The sequence below is a fragment of the Canis aureus genome, chromosome 17 (assembly GCF_053574225.1).
Source record: "Canis aureus isolate CA01 chromosome 17, VMU_Caureus_v.1.0, whole genome shotgun sequence".
NCBI lineage: Eukaryota > Metazoa > Chordata > Mammalia > Carnivora > Canidae > Canis > Canis aureus.
The window spans coordinates 40467025-40489032 of record NC_135627.1 but is presented as its reverse complement, the minus strand read 5'-3'; the positions used below and the strand labels follow the sequence as shown (position 1 = coordinate 40489032).

Below are 22008 nucleotides of genomic sequence, written 5' to 3'. Positions count from 1 at the left end.
ATTAGTTTCATTGATTATGGATCTAGATTTCACTTCTCTTCAGAATTTTCAAGGCATTTCTGATTTTTTAAACTTCTACTGTTTTTCATAAAAGCCTGAAACTATACTAATGACTGAGGCTCAATAGGTAAACTTTTGTTTTGTTTTAATCCAGAATAATGTAGGGCCTTTTTACTAAATCCAAGTATTCTAAATTTCAAAATACTGTGACTTGGCTTGGTCTGATTTCCTTTACTCTTATAGACACTTAATGGATCCTTGAAATACGAAAACTCCGGTTCTTAATATGTATTAAAACTTCTCAAAAATTGTATTTAATAATTTAAAAAAATATCTCATGTAGTTTCTTCCTCAAACTCCTATTGTTTGGATATTTGAGTTAATACAGTGTGTTACTTCTTCCCTTACACTTTTCTGTCTTCTTCTCCACGTGTGTCTTTCATTGTTTTTCTCTTCTTTCTGTGAGATTTTCTCAACCCTATCTTTCAACCATACCATTGAGCTTTTAATTTCTAATTGCAAATCAATGTCCTTTTATTCATTTGTAATTACACACAACCATATATATAGTCATTATAGTATATGTGCTGCTGAAGCGAGCACATATGTATAGTCATCTTATTTGCTTCATGAATGCAATATCTTTCCTTATTTCTCAAAATTTATCTTTTTCTTTCTATAGTTTTATTCTATTACTCATTTTTTAATAGACTTTATTTTTAAGGTTAAGAATTTGTTTATAATATTTTCTCTGTAGCTTAAGAAATTGCTTACTAATCATGAACTTTGCTCAGAGTTAGGAATCACCTAGTGATATAGAGGTAACATTTCTGAAGAAAAAAAAAATCTCTATTTAGTATTGTGGAGACCAAAAAAAAAAGAAAGAAAAGAAAAGAGAAGAGAAGAGAAGAGAAGAGGAGAGAAGAGAAGAGAAGAGAAGAGAGAGAAGAGAAGAGAAGAGAAAAGGAGGGTGGTGTGGGGGAAAAAGAAGCATTCTTGATGGAAACAAAGAAATCAGGGACTTTAAAAAGAAATGCAAAACGTGACACCTTTTTTGCTCCTTCAAAGAATAATTCTTAGTATTTTTTCTCAGAGTAAAAGATGGCAGATATCCATTTTCCTAGAATATTGTAGGACATCGGGGAATGTCAGATATTCTTTACAAACCGTTGATAAATTCCTCTTATTTAGCCCAGTCCTTGCTATTCTCCTAATTTCCAGTGGTATGGATAATACCACTTCTGAGCATTGGTGGGGTGGGGGTGGGGATTTATTTATTTATTTCTGTTTTATGTTTCATTTTAATTCTAGTATACTTAATATACAGCGTTATATTAGTACAATATAGTGATTCAGCAATTTTACATTACTCAGTGCTCATCCTATTAAGTGTCCTTTTAATCTCCTTCACATATTTCACCCATCCCCCCACCCAGCACTCCTCAACCAAAAATCAGTTTGTTCTTTGTAGTTAAGAGTCTGTTTTTTTTTTTTTTTTGGTTTCTCTCTCTCTCTCTCTCTCTTTTTGTTTCATTTCCTAAATTCCACATATGAATGAAATCATGTGGTATTTGTCTTTCTCTGACTTATTTCACTTAGCATTATATTCTCTAGATCGATCCACATTATTGCAAGTAGCAAAGCTTCATTCTTTTATCAATGGACACCTGGACTCCTACATAGTTTGACTATTATAAATAGTGCTGCACTAAATATAGGGCTGCATATATCTTTTCAAATTAGTCTTTTCATATTCTTTGGGCAAATACCAAGTAGTAGAATTACTGGATCATATGGTAGTTCTATTTTTAATTTTTTTTTTTTAGAGAGGGAGAGTGTGCCAGTGGGGTAGGGGAGGTGAGGGCAGAGGGTAGAGGGTAAGAGACAGAGAATATTAGGGCTTAAACTCACCACCCTGAGATCATGATCTGACCTGAAATCAAGAGTCAGATATTTAGCTGACTGAGCCACCCAGGTGTACCTCTATTTTTAATTTTTTGAAAAAATATTATACTATTTTCTCACAGTGGCTATACCAATTTATATTCCTACCAATAGTGCGCTGGGTTTCCTTTTTCTCTATGTCCTTGAAAACACTCGTTTCTTGTGTTTTGATTTTAGGCATTCTGACAGGTGTGAGGTGGTATCTCATTGTAGTTTTGATTAGCATTTCCCTGATGATTAATGATGTTGAGCAACTTTTCATGTGTCTGTTGGCCATCTGGATGTCTTCTCTGGAGAAACGTCTGTTCATATCTTCTGCCTATTTTGATTGAATTATGTGTATTTTTTGTGTTGAGTTTTATAAGTCCTTTGTATACTTTGGATACTAACCCTTTATCAGGTATGTCATTTGCAAATATCTTTTCTCATGCAGCAGGTTGTCTTTTAGTTTTGTTGATTGTTTCCTTTGCTGTTCAGAAGCTTTTTATTTCGATGTAGTCCCAATAGTTTATTTTTGCTTTTGTTTCCCTTGCCTCAGGAGACATATCTAGAAAAATGTTGCTACGGCTGTCAGAGAAATTACTGCTTGTGCTCTCTTCAAAGATTTTTATGGTTTCAGGTCTCACATTTAGGTTCTTAATCCATTTTGAGTTTATTTTTCTGTGTGGTGTAAGAAAGTGGTCCAGTTTTATTCTTTTACATGTAGCTGTCCAGTTTTCCCAGCACCACTTGTTGAAGAGACTGTTTTCTTCCCATTGCATATTCGTGCCTACTTTATTGAAGAATAATTGAACTTAAAATTGAGGATTTATGTCTGGGCTCTCTATTCTGTTCTATTGATCTATGTGTCTATTTTTGGCATTTGGGAAGGATTTTGAGGTATAAACTCAGTCATTTCTTAGTTTTTCTCACTGCTAGCCAAGGATGCATTTTGTACAGTTTTCTAAGTGGCTTTACAGCAGAATCATTTGATTTCCAACATCAGTAGTTTTCTGATGATGTATCATTTAGCATTTTCCTTCATTGTGTGTGTTTACTACAAAAACAGGAAGATAGGGGTCCCTGGGTAGCTCAGCTGGTTAAGCATCTGACTCTAGATTTGGGCTTAGGTCATGATTTCAGGGTCTTGAGATCAAGCCCTGTGTTGAGCTCTGTGCTCCACAGGGGTCTGCTTGGGATTCTTTCTCTCCCTCTGCCCCACCCCCATTCATGCACTCTCTCTCAAATAAATAAATAAAATCTTAAAAAAATAAGTTTATAAATAAAATTTGTTTATTTTTGCCATAACTATATAAATGTATTACCATATAGTTGGTTTTCAAGATACAGCAAAAATAGATGCAGTCAAATTTCTTTTTAATTTGGTTTCTGATTTCTTTTTTACATTGCATTGTAAAAGTTTGTCCAAAATTTTAATTCTTTTAGGAAAACTTAATGCCAATGCTGTCCTGGTATTCCATCATACCAAAATGGTTTATAATTTTTTAACCATCTCTACTTGTTAAATAAATAGTTTGTTTCCCAGCTCTCATTAGAGGTATTTCAAAGCATATTAATGTGTTTTGAAAAATATGAATCCTTTAACATTTATCCAGTGTCAAATTTGTCCATTCATAATTATCCACCTTGCTTTTGAAGTTTTCTCCCTTATAGCCTAACCTTCATTTTAAAGATGGTCAAATCTATTTTAGGAGCTTAAAAATAAATAATAATTTATTTCTAGTAAAATACCAAATTCAGGATATCAGCAAAGTGTCAATGTAGGCAGCTCCAGACTCTTGTCTTTCCACAGAAAAATTAAAAAATAAGCAGACACTACCAGAGCCAACTTTGTCAGAATTCTGAAAAAGGTCAAAGATATACAACAGCCATGTGAATGCTGAGTCAATAAAAAGGCAACTTGATAATAGTAGGAAAGTTTTGTGGTGTTTTTATTTGTCCTTGCTCTACCACCTTCTGAGTGAGGGAGTTGTAGAGGGTTGTAGAGGGAGCAGAGCAGAACGTAGTTTGCAATTGCTATGCATGTCTGTTCTAATCTGTCTGGGGACTACCTGAAGAAACTGGTGCTTGTCTCTGTTAAGTCTAACATGAAACTCAGGCTGGAAAGAAGGAATTGCTCAAAAACACTGCAAGTGGAAAGGATGACTTGTAGTAACCTGCAGTGAGAAGAAATTACAATGGTAACATGATAGACCACCTAACACCAGAAAGAAAAAAAAAATCAGTGAAAATTTCTTTGTGAAATTAGGGCATTCAAATGTATCCATTTACATGGGAGAATTTAGAATATCATATACGTGCCCAAGAAAGATCAAAGAAAAACCTCAACTTTCCCCTCAGGCTGATATCTAGGCTCAGAAGAAGCCTAAGAATCGAATGAGTGCTTCAGCACAGAGCTTACCTGAAAACATTGGGAGAAATGTTTGATTTTTCCCCCCCAAAGAATACAAAAGAAAGTTGCTAGATCTAGTAAACAAATATATCAGAATCGTAAGGTACAAGATCAATATACTAAAATCAGTTGTATTTTTAAATACCAGCAATAAATAATCTGAGAGGGAAAGTAAGAAAAGAATATTACCTATAATAGTTCTTAAAATAATAAAATGCTAGTAATAAATGTATTAAAAGAAATGAAAGACTTGCAAATAAATGTGATGATATGTACTGATTCTGTGTTCATGAATAGGAATAATTGGTATTATACTCAAAGCAATCCACAGATTCAATCTAATCCATATTAAAATTTCAACAGGTTTTTGGTGAAATCAAAAAGCCAATCATCAAATTTACATGCAGTTGCAAGGGGCTCAGAAAACCAAAATAATCAGAACAATGTCAAAACATTCACATTTCCAGATATCAAAACATTCTTTTTCAAGATTCTATTTATTTGGGAAAGAAAGAGAGAAAGAGAGCATATGCATGAGTAGGGAAGAATCCAAGGACGAGGGGAGAGAAAGAATCCAAGCAGACTCCTCATTGAGCATGGAGCCCAATGAGGGGCTTGATCTGATAAACCATGAGATCACAACCTGAGCCAATATCAAGAGCTGGAGGCTCAACCAATTGACCCACCCCCATGTTACCCAGATTTCAAAACCTGATACAGGGCTACAATAATAAAAACAATGCTTCACTGCTATAAGAATAGACATATACACCATGGGATATAATTGAGATTCCAGAAATAAATCTACATTGTATACCTTAAACTTACATAATGTTATATGCCAATTATACCTCAATAAATAGATACATCAATGACCTAGAGATAATATAAAACTCTTAGAAGAAAACACAGGGGTAAATCTTCATGACCTTCATTTTTGCAGTGGATTCAATATATTACAAAAGAAACAGAAAAAAATATGCAAACTGTACTTCAACAAATTAAAAAAGTTATGTATATCTAAGGACCTCATCAAAAATGTGAAAAGGCACACAACAGAATGGTAGAAAATATTTGCCAATAATTTCTGTTAAGAGTTTAATATCCAGATTACATATAAAAAACTTCTACAATTCAACAACAAAAAGGCAAACTATTCAAATGCCATTAAACTGCAACTTCAAATTGGTTGAAATGGAAGATATTATGGTATATATATTTTACCACAGTAAAAATCTTTTTTTCTAAAATTGTTTAAATTCCTTTAGAGGGATATTAGAGAACCAGATTTTAAATTGCTATGAAATACAAGTTTGCATGGGCTCATGTGATATTTTCTACAAAGTACAATAGAGGACAAAGAATCTATTTTCATTTAAATTTGTAAGCTCAAGAATCAGAGTGCTATTGCCATGTTAAAATCTTGGGCCTACCCATTACCAAGTGGACATACTTTAGTTACTTATATTATTTGTCTTTTTTTTTTTCAGTTTCTTTATCTATGAAATATAGCTTAAAATGTCCATAAAAGATTGCTTTGAGAATATAATATCAAAACATATAAATAACAGGAGAGTATATAGCAAGATAAAAAAATGTGAGCAATTTTTGTATTTCCTGTATTTACATTAGAGGGTATTCTTAAGGTCTTGACAAAGTAAGATAACAAACATACACTGAGTTTCAAGTAAAGAAATTTCTATTACCATACCTATACATAACAAGTTAACAAAATAGAAAATCTAGTTAATTATCAGATAGATTCCAGCCCCCTTATTTAACTAATAATATAAAATCTTACTAGGGCAAAAAAACTATCTCCCTTCCTCACATTTAACTATCTCAAAATCCTCATAAACTGTCAGTCAATTTCACATGTATAAATAATTTTTCAACTATATGAAGAATACGGAGTAAAACAAATAATGTATAAACATAAATATAAAATAGTTTCATAAACCAATGAATTTGTAATATACTTTGAGTCACACCCAGCAAATTTTAATGTTGACTTTATATTTTGAAATACATATCTATTAAAAATTATTACACCTTAAAAACTAGCAGAAGTTTGAAAAACTGATATTGATAGGCCCTTTTTTAACATAATTCATATAGTTTATAGAAAGTTACCTCATCTTAACAAATGGCAGATGCGATATCTGATAACTGAGCAATTTAACAACCTGCTGTGTCACAGATGCACAAATCCTAATACATGCCGAATATAATCTTGCCAAACACAGAGATTCACTGTTAATTACTTTTTTCCTCTGTAAGTTATGTTTACATTTTTTTTTTTTTGCAGATTCTTAAATGGCTGAAGGTTTACCCCCTGGATATTATGTCAATTTACTTTTCATCTAAACCAACTTTAGAATTCATTTTTTCAGGAAGTATATTATTCCAGTCTTTAAAAAGATAATATTTTCATAGAAAATCAGGATTTGCTATGTAATGTATAATATGGGTAATGTATTGATTGCAATTGCTTTTGCAGTTTCCAAAAAAAGGAGACACATTCTGTGTAGTTATGACCATCATTTTGTAATTCTGATGTACTGCTGAAGATTTTTTAAATTAATAATATGTCAGTTTAGTATTTACCAATCACTTTTCATACTCACAAATTATAACATTCATTATCAGAAGCACAAAAATTCATCTTGTAAGACTTGCTAAAGAAAATATGAAATCATACTTTCTGATTTCAAATTATACTACAAAGCGATAATAATCAAAACAGTGTGCTATTGTCATAAAAACAGACATATAGATCAATGGAACAGAATAGACGGCTCAGAAATAAACCCACACATATGTGGTCAATTGGAGCCAAGAATATACACGGGGAGAGTACAGTCTCTTCAATAAATGGTATTGAGAAAACTGGATAGCTGCATGCAAAAGAATGAATCTGGACCAATATCTTATACCACATATAAAAATTAACTCAAAATGTATTAAAGACTTCAACAGAAGACCTGAAACCATAGAACCTTTAGAAGAAAACAAAGGCAAAAAGCTCCTTGACATTGGTCTTGGCACTGAGTTTTTTAATGTGATCCCAAAAGCAAATACAACAAAAGCAAAAAGAACAAGCGGGCAATATCAGCTAAAAATCTGTACAGCAGAGGAAACCATCAGCAAAATGACAAGGCAAATTACTAAATGGAAAAAAAATACTTACAAATCATATATATTGAGTAAGGGGTTAATATCCAAAATATATGAAGAATTGATACAACTCAATAGCAAACACAAATAAAACAAATAAAATAATGAAGTTTAAAAATGAGCATAGGATCTAATAGTCTTTTCCCAAAAAACAGACACATGAGTGATCAACAGGCACAAGAAGAGAAGCTCAGCATCATTAAATCGTCAGAGAAATGCAAGTCAAAACCACAATGAGATATCACCTCACATCTGTCAGAATGACCAAAATTAAAAACACTGGAAACAACAGGTTTTGAGAGGGGGGGGGGATGTGGAGAGAAGGACCCCCTTGTATACTGTTGATGAAAATGTAAATTAGTGCAACCATTATGGCAAATCATCTGGATGTACCTGAAAAAATTTAAAAATACAGCTATCGATAATCCAGCAATTCTACTGAGTATTTATCTGAAGAAAACAAAAATGCTAATCTGAAAATATATGTGAACTCCTAGGTTTATTGCAGCATTATTTAGAATAGCCAAGATAGGGAAACAACCTCAGAGTCCATCAGTGGAAGAATGGATACAGATATGATATATATACAATGGAACAGTATATGGAACAGTAGTCTCAACCATAAAAAGGAATACAGTCTTGCCATTTGCAATGACATGAATGGGTCTTGAGGCTATTATTCTGAGTGAAATAAGTCAGGTAGAGAAAGACAAATACAATATGATTTTACTTAAATGTAAAATCTAAGAAACAAAATAAATAAACAAACCAAACAGGATCAAAATCCTAGATACAGCGAACAGATTGATGGCTATCAGAGGAGAAAAGAGGTTGCAGGTGAGTGAAAAAGATGAAGAGGGTGAACTCTATGGTGATGAATGGTAACTGTACTTATTGTGGTGATCACTTTGTAGTGTATATGAATATCAAATTATTATGTTGTATACCTGAAACTAAAGAAATGTTATATACCAATTTTACCTGAATAATAAAAAAATAACATGTGGAAATTCATCATTAAGTGAATATAATTAGTTCTGAAAAAAAGCCACTGAAAAGGAGTTAAAATGTTCACTTTAATTCCATAGTAGAATGGTTAAAAATATGCTTATAATTGTATTTAGAAAATGCATCTAAAATCATATAAATATTTAAAATTGTTTCATTTACCCTACTTAAAACAGAAATAGGTTATTTTAATTATGAATTAATTCTTTGAATACTTCAAGGATGTGTTAAGCTAACTTTTGTCTGTGTATCTGTATGAGTTTGTAATTTTTGCCAAAATTTAATAGCACATTACATTGTAATTGTTTCAGAGAACAATCACAAGGAGGCCATTTTTGCCAAAATATTTTGGGGTTTCATCAATTTTCCCAAGAACTTCTCTCTCAGTTCTTTGATATTCAAATCATTCTTTTTTTGAAGCACATATTCTATCATCATCCTTGCCAATATTTTTCTTCAATTTTTAACCAGTCTAACTCTGCTATAACCTCATTTGTCAAAGGCTTTCTTTGCTTTGAGTCAAATAATTCTAACTTTACTTCATTGGCTTTATGAAATCATGCAGTTTTTGCAAGATTGCAATTTCACTTTGCATTATACTGTATGGCTTTGTCAGATATATACCACATCCTAAACCAAAAGGAAAATGACTGAAATAGATGTTGCTCAGGGTATCGGGATAAATATTATTGGGAAGCAGAAGGGAACGTGAAGTGGAAATCAGTTAAATCAGAGATATTAGTAAATAATGTCATGTTATGAGAACTTGTTTTCTAACAAAATTATAGATAATGACAATGACTGTATAAGTACTAAAGAATTCCTGTATACCTGGAAATTTAAGTAGAATTTTCACATCAAAATTTGATTTATCATATATTTTTGGATGATAAAATCACCACTTACATTTAAAAGACCTTCAACTGTGTCTTAGAATGGCTGTGTGTAAGGCACCTTTGTTTGACATGGAAATTTTGAAGACATTTGTGAAGTCTAATAGTTGAAACACTAACCTAAAACATTCATGCATTTTTACATTTATGTATAATATTTCTGGAGAATGATCAACCATCCTTTATTTGAATACCAAAATCCTCAAGTGCTATTTATTACCCCAAAGTATTAGCCCATTTTATCTTTAATTTTTCACTGTCAGAAAATACACCCTCACATTTTTGCCCGATTTGAAAGCAGATGCCCTAAACACATTCCTTTGTTTAGTTAAGAATTCTACACCTATGCAGACTAAGTCAAATTTCCATTTTATAAGGCAATATTTTATATTGTTATATATTGCATAAAAAGCCTACAATCTGATATATTTTAGGTGTTGTCTCTTCCTGGCTGAAGTTTTCCAGGTCCTGGTATCATTCCTCATGACATCTTTATGCCCTATTGTTACAAGGTCTGGATTCAATTTGGTTGTAGATGTCCATCTTAAAATGAGGTATCCAGAACTAATCAAGTCCGTTAAGAGACATCCCTCAAGGGTATAAAAGGCTTGGACTATTTTGTGATGGCTCTCTCAAAGAATAAAACATTCTTATTTTCTAAAGTTCCTGCTTGTGCTGCAACTGACAAGGAGTGATCTATTACAACCCTCTCTTAAGGTGACTTATGCCTCATGTCATTTCTCTTACCTCAAATCCTACTTGAGAAAAAGGAGAGTGTCTTTTCTGAAATGACTACATCTTATCTCTACTGCCACGCTGTGTCTCTTTTTAATCGGTTTGTGTCTGTAAAACACTGAGGTATATTACACATATCTATTATGCAAGTACACTTACAAAAATTTTTCCTAACAACATCTAGTCACAGAGTAATGCTTATGTTCACTCTAATTTTATTATATGAATATAAATTTTTAAAATTTTATATGATTTATATACCCTAAAATATTCCCCATTCCTAAGAATGGATCATATTTTATCACATTTCCTAATTAAAATCTGACTTAAACATGTTTTCTGGAAAAAAAACAAGAATGATAACATATAAATTCTCTTAATTTACAAATTATTTGATTTGCTGAGCTTATTCTTGAAAAGTTACATAGACCACATGCTCCCAAGGAATAAGAAGAGTAGAGAAGTGAAACAGTTATAATTACAAAAAAATTCTGATTGCTGCTGTCAGCCCAGAAAACCCAATATCAGTAAGCAAACAGTACCTGAACTCACAGAGTTTACACTATAGAGGGGGAGTGAGAAAAAAATGAACAAAAATTGTTTTAAGTTGTGATAAATATTATTAAAAATATAATATGTAAACAGAAATGGAAAATAATCAAGTAGCAACCATTTTTATTAGGATACTCAAACATTTTTCACTAGGCAACAAATCTACTGAAATCTAAATAATGACAGCTAGTCCAAGAAAGAGGCAGAATGCATATTCTAGAAATAAAAGATAACATTTGTTAAACTATCTAATCTTAGCCTATGAGAAATGTGCCATTTGAAGACATTGAGATATTATCAAATTTCTGTGGAGAAGAAATCTACCAAGACAGAAATCTAGACTGAGAAAAAATGTTATTCAAGCCTGAGAGCAAACTACAAATATATTTATGTGAACTATTATGTGAACTAAATGGGAAAATTTACAGCTCCAGGATATTAAAAAAATAATTGCACCTGTTCTTTGGGACCAGGGGAAATACTGAATATACACCTAGACCGTGGGCAAACCATAGATGAGAATGGAACTCTGATCCACAAACTCTGCAGCAACTATTTTAAGAAACCAAATGACTCCTTGTGGAGTGATTTGCCCAGCTACTAGTTCTCACATAGTTTGTTTGTTTATTTCCTTGTATTTATTTATTTATTTATTTATTTATTTATTTATTTATTTATTTTTGAGAGACGCAGAAGAGAGAGGCATAGACATAGGCAGAGGGAGAAACAGGGTCCCCTCAGGTAGCACAGTGTGGGACTCAATCCCAGGACCCTGGAATCATGACCTGTGCCAAAGGCAGATGCTCAACCACTGAGCCACCCAGGTGCCCCTCAGGTAGATCTTAATGCACTATCTAGTATTCTTTTCAGCATTATCGTTGCCTCCAGATTAACTATCAATGAATCATATGCATTACTCTTGAAACAAATAGACCAAGAGCATGAATTCTTCAGTATACTAAAAACTTAAAGAACAGTCTCTGTATTGAACTGAAAGTGGCATTTTAACATCATGATTCAATTAGAAAAACTTCATATTAGCATTATGAAAGTCAGTAGAGACAGTGTTACCAGTGACATCCACCAGCATGTTAATCAGACATGATCTGATTGTCCCAAGCACTTCCTGCCCCTGTTGAACTTGATCCTTTGCTCGATGGAATTTAAAGAAAAGAATGCTGGCATAAGCACTATAAACCTTGCAAACTGCAAAGTGGATAATTCAATCTTGAGACAACCTTTCAAAGTAATATTCTTTTTTAGACAGGTAATAAGAATATTTCCAGAGTTTAAGCATATTTTAAAATGTAATTTCATTTTCTGGACTTATAAATGTTCTTCTTACCATAAATATGTATTTTGCTTTGTTTTTAAGAACAGAAAATATGTAATTTATTGTGTATAAACAGTTTTTAACTGTACATTCTTTATTGAGAGGTTTATGATACTTAACATATTGTATTTGAAATAAGTTAATTCCAAGTTAATTTTTAAAAATTATTTACTTCTTTGCCTTCAAAATTATTGTTAAGTTTAAACTTTCAAATTCAGTAGTCCAGGCTACCAATTTTATTATTTTTTTTCCTGAGGTTATTATTGACATACAACATTATGCAGTGTCAGGTGTGTAACTAGAGGTTTGACATTTGTATACATCATGAAATAGTCACCACAGTAAGCATAGTAAAGCATTTTATGAGCAGTTATTACATATCATATATGAATGTAATATTTTTCTAAAGTGAATAAGTATAAAACATATATTTGCTTTTGGAAATTTAATACTATATCAGATTCATATACAACTATTCAAATACACAGTTAATTTCTCTCTATAAAGTTACACATATATATAAATTTCCAATTTTTTTTTTGTAAAACAAAGTATGAGAAAAGATTTGCAATTTTATTAGACAGAAAATATTCTTCAATCACTCTATTGCAAAATAATTTTATCCTTGGGTTTCCAAAGTTTATCAGTCACAGTTAAGTGATCAGAAAAAAATATATGAGTAGCTACCTTAATATTTTTATAGACAATATGCCATATAATACTAAATAATACTAACAATGAAAAATGTATATGAAGGTTTTATACATACTAGTTTTCCATTGGTTATTAATCTTTCACAATTCTTCAGTTTTATTATATGTATTACAAAAAATACTTTTAAAGCACAGAAATTTATAATTAAAAATCTCTATAAAAATTACAAATTATTTTCATTCTAAGCTTTCCACTAAATGGAAGTTGGTTAAAAGAAGCAAAAGGCAAAGAAATTATCTCTATTGTAGTATAGGTATGGTAAATATGTAGCTTACAAATTATTTTAAAATTACATTTGTCCCATATATACTTCTAAGCCTCATATGAAGTTCCAGGCTCTACAGAGATACATCTCTGGGTTGGTTTTAACAGAGACAACTATTTAGATGCAGATTCACTGTTACCACCCATATTGCAAGTAAATAGAGCAAGGAACCTTTCACTATACACTTTATATTTTAAGAAGAAATAAAACAGCTGTAGTCACAATGACAAACATATTCGACTTCATAATAGGCAGAACTTTCGGAGTATCTCATGAGCTGATAGATTATGTTCTGCCCTTTGTACAACTTGACATTTAGGATATTAATGTATTGACAAGGGTAATGTAAATGACTTCATTTCTTCCAGAGATTTAAAGCAATCACTTGCTTTTTGTTAAAATACCTGTTTAGATAGGACAGTGGTCATTTTTTTGGTTTTGTTTTGTTCTGCTTTTCTAAAGTCTTGTTTTTGGGCAGCCCCGGTGGCGCAGTGGTTTAGCGCAGCCTGCAGCCTGGGGTGATCCTGGAGACCGTGGATCGAGTCCCACGTCGGGCTCCCTGCATGGAGCCTGCTTCTCCCTCTGCCTGTGTCTCTGCCTTTCTCTCTCTAGCTGTGTCTCTATGAATAAAGAAATAAATTATTAAAAAATAAAAATAAATAAATAAAGATAAATAAATAAAATCTTGTTTTTAAGTAATCTCTACACTTGAACTTACAACCTCGAGACCGAGAGTCACATGTTCTACGGACTGAGCCATCTAAGCAAACCTAGAGTCATTTTTCCTTAATAAAAGAAACTTGGAAGCTAGGGGTTCATCATTTGTTGATAAAGCTTTCCCTTTCCCCTTTGAATTTTTTAAGATTTTATTTATTTATTCACGAGAGACACACACAGAGAGAGCAGAGACACAGGCAGAGAGAGAAGCAGATTCCACGCAAGGAGCCTGATGTGGGACTCGAACCCAGGAATCCGGGATCATGCGCTGAGCCAAAGGCAGGTGCTCAACCGCTGAGCCACCCAGGTGTCCCCCCTTTGAAATTTTTAATTGGTCACAACAGTACCTTCTAAATTTATTAGCCATGTCTTTAACTTTTTAAAATAATATCTTTCCACTTTGCCTAATGTTTTTCTAATTATCTGCTTTCGATTTCTTCCACAATTAAGAAAAATACACTTACCCATTTAAAAAGGGGGAAGGGAGCCTTCCTAGCAGAACATAACAAAGAAACCTTAGCTCTTTTGATTTAATGCCTATTGCTTCCAAATAGATAAACCCACATAGCAGTTTGTACTAAAGAACAAAAATCTATATTCCTATATCAATCTGAGTTCTTTAATGTTTACTAGATATGGACAGATGTGACATTATTTCCTTGCATGCAGGTCTTTACCTCTTCCTAGGTTCATCTTCAGCGTTCTTTGGCTTATTAACTACACAACCCCACCTTCTGGCTTCCTTGTCACAAGGTACTCCCTTTGTCTGTCTGTCTTCACATAGTCTTCGTGTAATGAGATACCAGTCATATTGTATTAAGGGTTCACCCTACTCAAATATAGCATTACCTTAAGGAATTACATCTATCTTTTTCCAAATAAGGTCACATTCTGATTTATTGCAGGTTAGGACTTCAATATACATTTTTTTGAGATAAAATTCAACCTATCAAAGACAGAGCACACTTAATGCCAGTGAAGAATGGATGATGTCAGGTAGAAAAAAAATGTTAGTAATAAGTAAAAGAATGATAATAATAGCTTACTAATCAGGCCAGGTTATAATATTTGGATGAGCAAGGCAGCAAAATTGCCTTTATGTGGAGCCTTAATACTGGATTTGCCTTAAAGAGAAACAATCTGTGCAGAAGCCTGAGAGTTTTAACTGTGGTGCCTGAGTCTTCAAAGGTAGGAGGCAGGCAAGGTAAACAATAAAGAAAGGGAAAACGTAGATCCTGTTCCACACGATTTATGGTGGTAAAGGTTGAAAAGGGCACAGGAAAAAATGCAGCTAACTGATGATAATAATCACAAAATATGATAAGTGTCACCAGGAATGACTATAAAGATTTAAAAGGCAGGATAGCAAGGATAGTATACTCTATCACTTCGTCTCATTATTTGAAAAATTGAGCATGCGCTGTGGAGCCTGGCTTTTCAAACTACTCACAAGCTACATTGGTTATTTCCTGGGAACTTGCTTGAACTCTGCTCAGCATTGTACGAAGATCTTCCTGGAGTCCATATGTAACGTTCAACTTTGAGAAGCACTACTTCACTGCTTTGGGGTAGATAATAAGAATTCCAACTTCTACACTGCTACAAATTTGTTTTAACTGAAATGTATGTTTCTGCATCTGTGAAATGGTCATATGAACTGGTTATCTTTGGAATATTCAAATTTGGTAACTCCAGATATAACAAGTTTTCCTCCAAGTTTTCAATTTCATGCCAAAAAAATATTGTCCTGCCCAAAGCATACAATAAGATGTACTTCTCTGCAAACAAGGTGTTTTCCACGGGGGAAAAAAAAAGTTGTGCTTCTTAATTTGGTTTATTGTATTGGGGGAATACAAAAGTTTAGACAGCATTTTCACTGAACAGAATAGGTGAGCCTCTGAAAAGGTATCTCTTACTTGAATTATTGATGATTTATACTTATTATTACCAATAGTTATCCCATCATCTGTTGTTCCCAAAACAAGAGAATTTCTAGATATATATGTATCAAGTTTAATCAGAATCCTGTCATATAGGTAAGAAGATTTCATTTAGAGTGATTATATAAATATTCTAGAAGTCAGTAAAAAAAGGCAAGATTCGGACCTGAATTTAGGCCACACTGGCAGTTATTAAATAAATAATAAATAAATAAATAAATAAATAAATAAATAAATAAATAAATGGATCAGTAGGCCAGAATCCAAAAGTTTATTGCTGATACAATATAATAGACAAGAACAAACACAGGATAGTTTCTATCTTTCTTTCTTTCTCTCTGTCTATATTTTAGTCTGATTTTTTATTGATCTAATTGCAAATAAAATAGCTCTTCCTTAGAACTATCTGAAGGATTTCACGTGCCCGTAATCTTGATTCTACTAGGAAAGTAAGCCCCCTCGTCAATTACATGAGCAGACACAACGTGTTCTATGTCCACAGTCTAGTGGCACATTTCCTATCACATCTTTGTGAGAAGCCTGATCAGTTATAATTTTGTAAGGTTTACCAATGATTGGATCTACAAAATCTGGACTTCAATTAGAGACTAGGAGTAACACTAAGGACAATAAAGTTCCTGGTACTTACCTTCAGCAACAATGGAAAATTATTGGTTGGTGTATTTATAAGCACTACAAGAGGGCTACCTCAAAATGACTATACATCAATTATGAAATAATTCCATTTGGTTTAACACATTAAGAAATGTTGAAATTGGGATGCCTGGGTGGCTCAGCGATTGAGCATCTGCCTTTGGCTCAGGTCATGATCCCGGAGTTCACAGGATGGAGTTCCACATCGGGCTCCCTGCATGGAGCCTGCTTCTCCCTCTGCCTGTGTCTCTGCCTCTCTCTCTCTCTCTGTTTCTCATGAATAAATAAACAAAATCTTTAAAAAGAAAAAAAAAAAGAAATGTTGAAATTATACATAGAATTGGTCATTTCCTTGTATAAGAGCCAAGAAATAGACTAAGGAGAATGTTTAATTCCATTATATATTTGCTGAAATTATAATCTTAAAATTACTGAAGCAATCTGAATTACACTGATTTCACAGAGTATCTTTAAATTTTTATTTCCTAGTCTCTTTCTCACAATTCAGAAAATCTTTAGACACAGAGTTTCCCACATCACTCATGTATTTGGCTGATATCTACAACAAAAATACTGCTAAAAAAGAGTGGGTGGAAGAAGTATTATAAATATTATAGAACTTCAGCATTGCCACATGAGGGGGAAATCATATATATCCTTTCACTTCAGTACTACCTGAAAGATTTTTCCTATCTTACTCAAAAGATCTTTTTTCCATAGCTCATTTTGTTTCCCTCAAAAACAGCATTTCCCAAACTTTAAGCTTTTTATGTATCACGTGGGGTCTTGCTAAAATGGAGAACTGGATTTGGTGGATCTGAGGGGAACCCTGTGTTCTGCATTTCTAACAAGCTCCTAGGTGATGACAATGCTGCTGATCTATGGGGTCATACATTGATCAAAGGTCTAAGGGAGCCTCTCCCAAAGTTGCAGTTAAAACAACTGACTCAAAGCTTTCTTCTGGAAATCTCGCTAGGGAATAGAATAAAAAATCTGTTATGTGTACGGTGCCTGGATGTCTCAGTTGGTTAAGCATCTGCCTTTAGCTCAGGTCATGATCCCAGGGCCCTGGGATTGAGCCTCACACCGGGCTCCCTGCTCAGTGGGGAGCCTGCTTCTCCCTCTCCCTCTGCCTGCGGCTTCCCCTGCTTGTGCTCTCTCTCCTTGTCAAGTATATTAATTAATTAATTAAGGGTCATGCCACATGGGATAAACAGAGATGTGAAGGATGAAATGTAATATAGTGAGAAAAGAATTGTTTTTAACTAGACAACTCAAATAGAGTTGTAGTTTCCAACACTGAAATCATGTGACATTGAAATATATATATGCATATATATATAAATATATTATAATGAAATGTTATTTATCCATGAAAAAGAAGGAAATCCTGCCATTTATGACGACATGGATGGACTTTGGGGGCATCTTTTGACGTGAGGTAAGTCAGACAGTCCAAGGCAGACACTGTATGATTTCACTTACCTGTGGAACCCAAAAAAGCCAAACCCAGAGAAACAGCAGAAGGGTGATTACCAGGCGCTGGAGAGTGAAAGAATGGAGGAGATGTTGGTCAAAGAGAGCAAACTTGGAGTTAGAAGATGTATAAGTCCTGTGAATCTAATGTGATTATAATTAAACAGTATTTTATTGTTAAGACAGTAGATCTTAAATGTTCTCACCACAGAGAAGAAATGATAATTTTGCGATGTGAAGGTGGTGTCAGCAGATATGGCAGAGCAATCCTATCCCAGCAGATAGTGTATCAAATCAACAGGTTGTGCACCTTAAGTTCATACAATGTTAATATGTCAATTATATCTCAATAAAAAATAGAGTTCTCTGCAGCCCTGGTAGCTCAGCAGTTTAGTGCCACCTTCTGCCCAGGGCCTGATCCTGGAGACCTGGGATCGAGTCCCACATCCAGCTCCCTGCATGGAGCCTGCTTCTTCCTCTGCCTGTGTCTCTGCCTCTCTCTCTCTCTCTCTGTGTGTCTCTCATGAATAAATAAATAAAATCTTTAAAAAAAAATAAAAAAAAAAACGTTCTAAGATTTAAATGGGAAGATCTACATGAAAGTGCTTCTAATACAGTAAAGCACTATATGAGCAGATTATAGTACCATCGGCACCTAAGCTCCCTAGCCCTCCCCCGTCCACATCAGTGCCACAGTCCGAGTCCTTCCTTTTTTGAGCTGTGAAAACTGCTTAGGAAACTGTCACTCAGCGGCAGCAAAGACTGCCAGCACTAAACCAATTTGATAGAAGGATCCAAGAGGGGAGAGGACAGAAGATTTTCTTTCCTCTGCAGTTCTAGTTATAAAGCCAAGATATAAAAGGAGAGAATCATTGTGGTATGGCATATGAATTTTAAGATGCTTTCATTGGGTTCATTCATATTCTAGAGTGGTGTCCTCAAGAGTTTTTACCACCTTAGAAACTAAAAAATATATATATTGTCTTGCTTTTAAAAAAATATTACAAGGAATATGTCATCTTTACAAAGATGGGTTATTATAGTCATTGATCATGTAACTACATAGATAAGATTCTGGACCTATTCACAGCTAGCTACAAACCAACCAGCAACTTCATGTTTGATATATAGATGAAGTGAAATTGCTTTAAAACTAATGCAGAATTTATTTGTAGGGCACAATTTATTAGTATGCATGAAGATGAATTAGAACCTGCAAGCTATATTAAATTTAATGCATGAGAAAGGGAAGTAATGAATTACTTGAAAATCATTTTAAAGCATCATTGCTAATGCAGCTGCTAAACCGCAATCGTCCTAACTGCAGAGACAAATATTATTAAACCTGCCAGAGTCCCCAAACTGTGTTTTAAGCAATTCCTTAAAGAATATAAGCAAAGGCATTTGACTCTCAGCTTCATGTATAAATACACCATGAAAGTATATATGCCATATATGCAAAAAAAAAAAAAAAAAGCTCTTAGTAATTCAAGATTCCCATAACAGAATTCTTATGCTAATGGTCAAAACAAAAGTTGCTTTTAATTTTCAGAGGGATGGAACATGGAATTTATTAACTTCATATTTCTGATGGATGAAAGAAAATGTAATAAATGAAGAGATGAGCCTGAAACTGCACTCACCCGGCTTTATTTAGCGTTGGTGTTCAGTTAGCTGACTTCACTTCTAATATTGCACTGGCTAAGCCTTTTAGTGTGCACTAAATCCTAGCCGCATAAAAGTGAAGCTAAATAGTATTTACAGGTCTTTTTCATACAAAGTGCAAACCAGCATTCCATTTATAATCCTATAATAACACTCTGTAATCTGCATACCAATGCAGTGCAAATAACACATTTACTTTAGAAATGAGCATAATTAGATTATATAGATCATAGTTGAATTAGACTGAGTGACCTTTTGTTAGCATTCTCTGATAACTCAAGAAAATTTTACTACTTGGCTGCCTTTTCTCTTTTGATCTAAATGATCAGTTTTTGGCATGAGCCTCTAAAATCTTCAGAATCATTCACAGTTTGGTTTCTAGGAAGATTTTTTTCCCCAGCAGGAGGGGGTTGTAGTGCTGAACGTTGAGAGTTGGAGTAGATGTTCACTGACATACATTTGAGGTAAGGAGGAGAAACATAAAATACAAAATGAAGGGTGACGTAAAAATGATTTATAATTGTGTTTAGTATGGTCTTTGTAATTACATTTTTAATTAATACTTTTGAGGATGTGCTTTACTTTTTATGCATAATTTAAATCAAATTGACATTCTATGAGAGTTCAAGCCTAGTTTTCCCCTTAATGATACATCAGAAATTTTGCATCAGATGATTAAACGTCTTCCAGTCATTTATTCACTAAAATAGGTTTGTGTACCTACTATGGGTCTCAGACGTGAGGATAAGCGGTGATGACTGCATGTTTGTTTCAAAGAATTTTCCTCCTGGAATGTGAATGGCAATCAAAGATAAGGGACACACGGCAATAACAACAGCCACATAAACCAATTATTCACAAAGTAAATCTCAACTCCTTCTGATTAAGGAAATACAAGCGTATTAAGAGCCATTTATAACCTTAACACATCTCTGCCCTCACTTCTAGGTCCTCCGGATAAGCACAAATCCACACAAAGGAGGCATGCGTTTCTGCGTGTGTGTCACTGACAAGGACTCTTGCCCCCTCAAGATAATGGAGTGTTAAACTGACAGCATTCATCTATCCCTCCCTGCATTCTTCCGTCTAGGAAATTCAAAGACTTAGGTAAAACAACACCAAGACAGATTAGGAGACTATCCTCTAGAATATGAGGTTTTTTTGTTTTGTTTTGTTTTGTTTTGTTTTTAGCTCTACTTCCACAAAGGGAAATTGCTCAGAAATCAATCTCACAGGAATAAAAGAACCTCATTTGGTTAGACCATTTTACAGGATGGTAAGAAAGATCACAAGTCTCTAATAAATATGAATGTTTACTTAATAAAACAAATCAGCTGGAATATGGGCTTCTTTGGAGTCCTAAATCACAAAATATATAAAAGATGTGTATGAATGTATGTGTATCTAAATGCCGATAGATACACTAATAAACAACACTTATTCTCATAGCTAGTTTTCTGTCGTTTCCCACCTCTGGTGTCCATTCAACCTTAAGGATACATCGTGAATGTCCCCTGATACCATCGTAGCCTGAGCAACCCTAAAAGCTCTCATAAGCCACTGTTAAGGGATCTTTTGCTTCCATGCCTGTAATGTTCGATTAATGCTCTACACTTCAGTCAGAGCAATGTTTTTTAAAGAATAATGTCCTCTTTTTTAAAAATTTTAACTATCCAATGTATTTCCACTGCTGGGATATGAAAATGCAATGTTTAATCACAGTCATACTGTCACATATAGTACAACTGTTTCCCATCTCTGCAAACAATTTCATCTCCTACACACTAAGCTTGTCTACGCTTGTCTAGACATAATGGTCTCTTTTCTGTTCTCCTAGTGCAAACTTTTCTCTTCCTCTAGGTATTCGCATTATTTATACCCACTAACTGAAAAGTCACTTCTTCTAAGACTGGCTTTTTGGGTTCTTCAAATCTCAGCAGAACTGTCACCTCATGGAGGCTGTTTTGTACCTCCTAATTAAAAGTGGGTTTTCCTAGTTCAGTTCTTATACTATCATTTAGATTTTTGTGATTCCATTACAGTTGTCCCAGTCTCTAATAATCATATCTATCGTCTTGCTTATTGTCTGTATCTTGCAATAGTATAAGCAGTTGAGGAGGGTCCTTGATTTCCCAAGTTCACCTTTTTAGGTTTGTACCTGCAGAGTACTTGATATCTAGTAGCCACACTGTTAGGTGCTGAGTAAATGTGTTGCATGTGCCGGTGTCAAAGGCGGGGTGGATTGGGGGGCTGGATTTAGGATTCAGTCTGGGATACTTCTAGATCCATTTGGCTTCTGCTTAAGATTATAATTAGATATACAAAGAAGACATATTCTACAGTATCTCCTGGCTATAATAAAATTGCAGAAAAGATTTGTATAACTCATGAGTCTTTTTAATATTTAAAATTTTAAAAGAGTGCATGAATTATTTTGTTCCTAGCATCTGCATCCCTTCACCATTCTAATTCTTTGAGTCCTACTCTGGAACGAACTTTCTTTTTCCTTCCTTCCTTCCTTCCTTCCTTCCTTCCTTCCTTCC

At 33.8% G+C, this 22008-nt stretch overlaps 1 long non-coding RNA gene across 2 annotated transcripts in view; it reads left to right on the top strand.

Annotated features, from left to right (window-relative positions):
- Window positions 1-20777, top strand: part of LOC144287538 (uncharacterized) — a 140672-nt gene extending 119895 nt beyond the window's left edge. The window contains exon 5 of one of the 2 annotated variants that reach the window (XR_013355322.1): window positions 20414-20777. This is a non-coding gene — a long non-coding RNA (uncharacterized LOC144287538). The remainder of the gene's footprint in view (window positions 1-20413) is intronic. The other variant, XR_013355321.1, reaches the window with a different exon arrangement.
- The last annotated feature ends 1231 nt before the right edge of the window (window positions 20778-22008 follow it).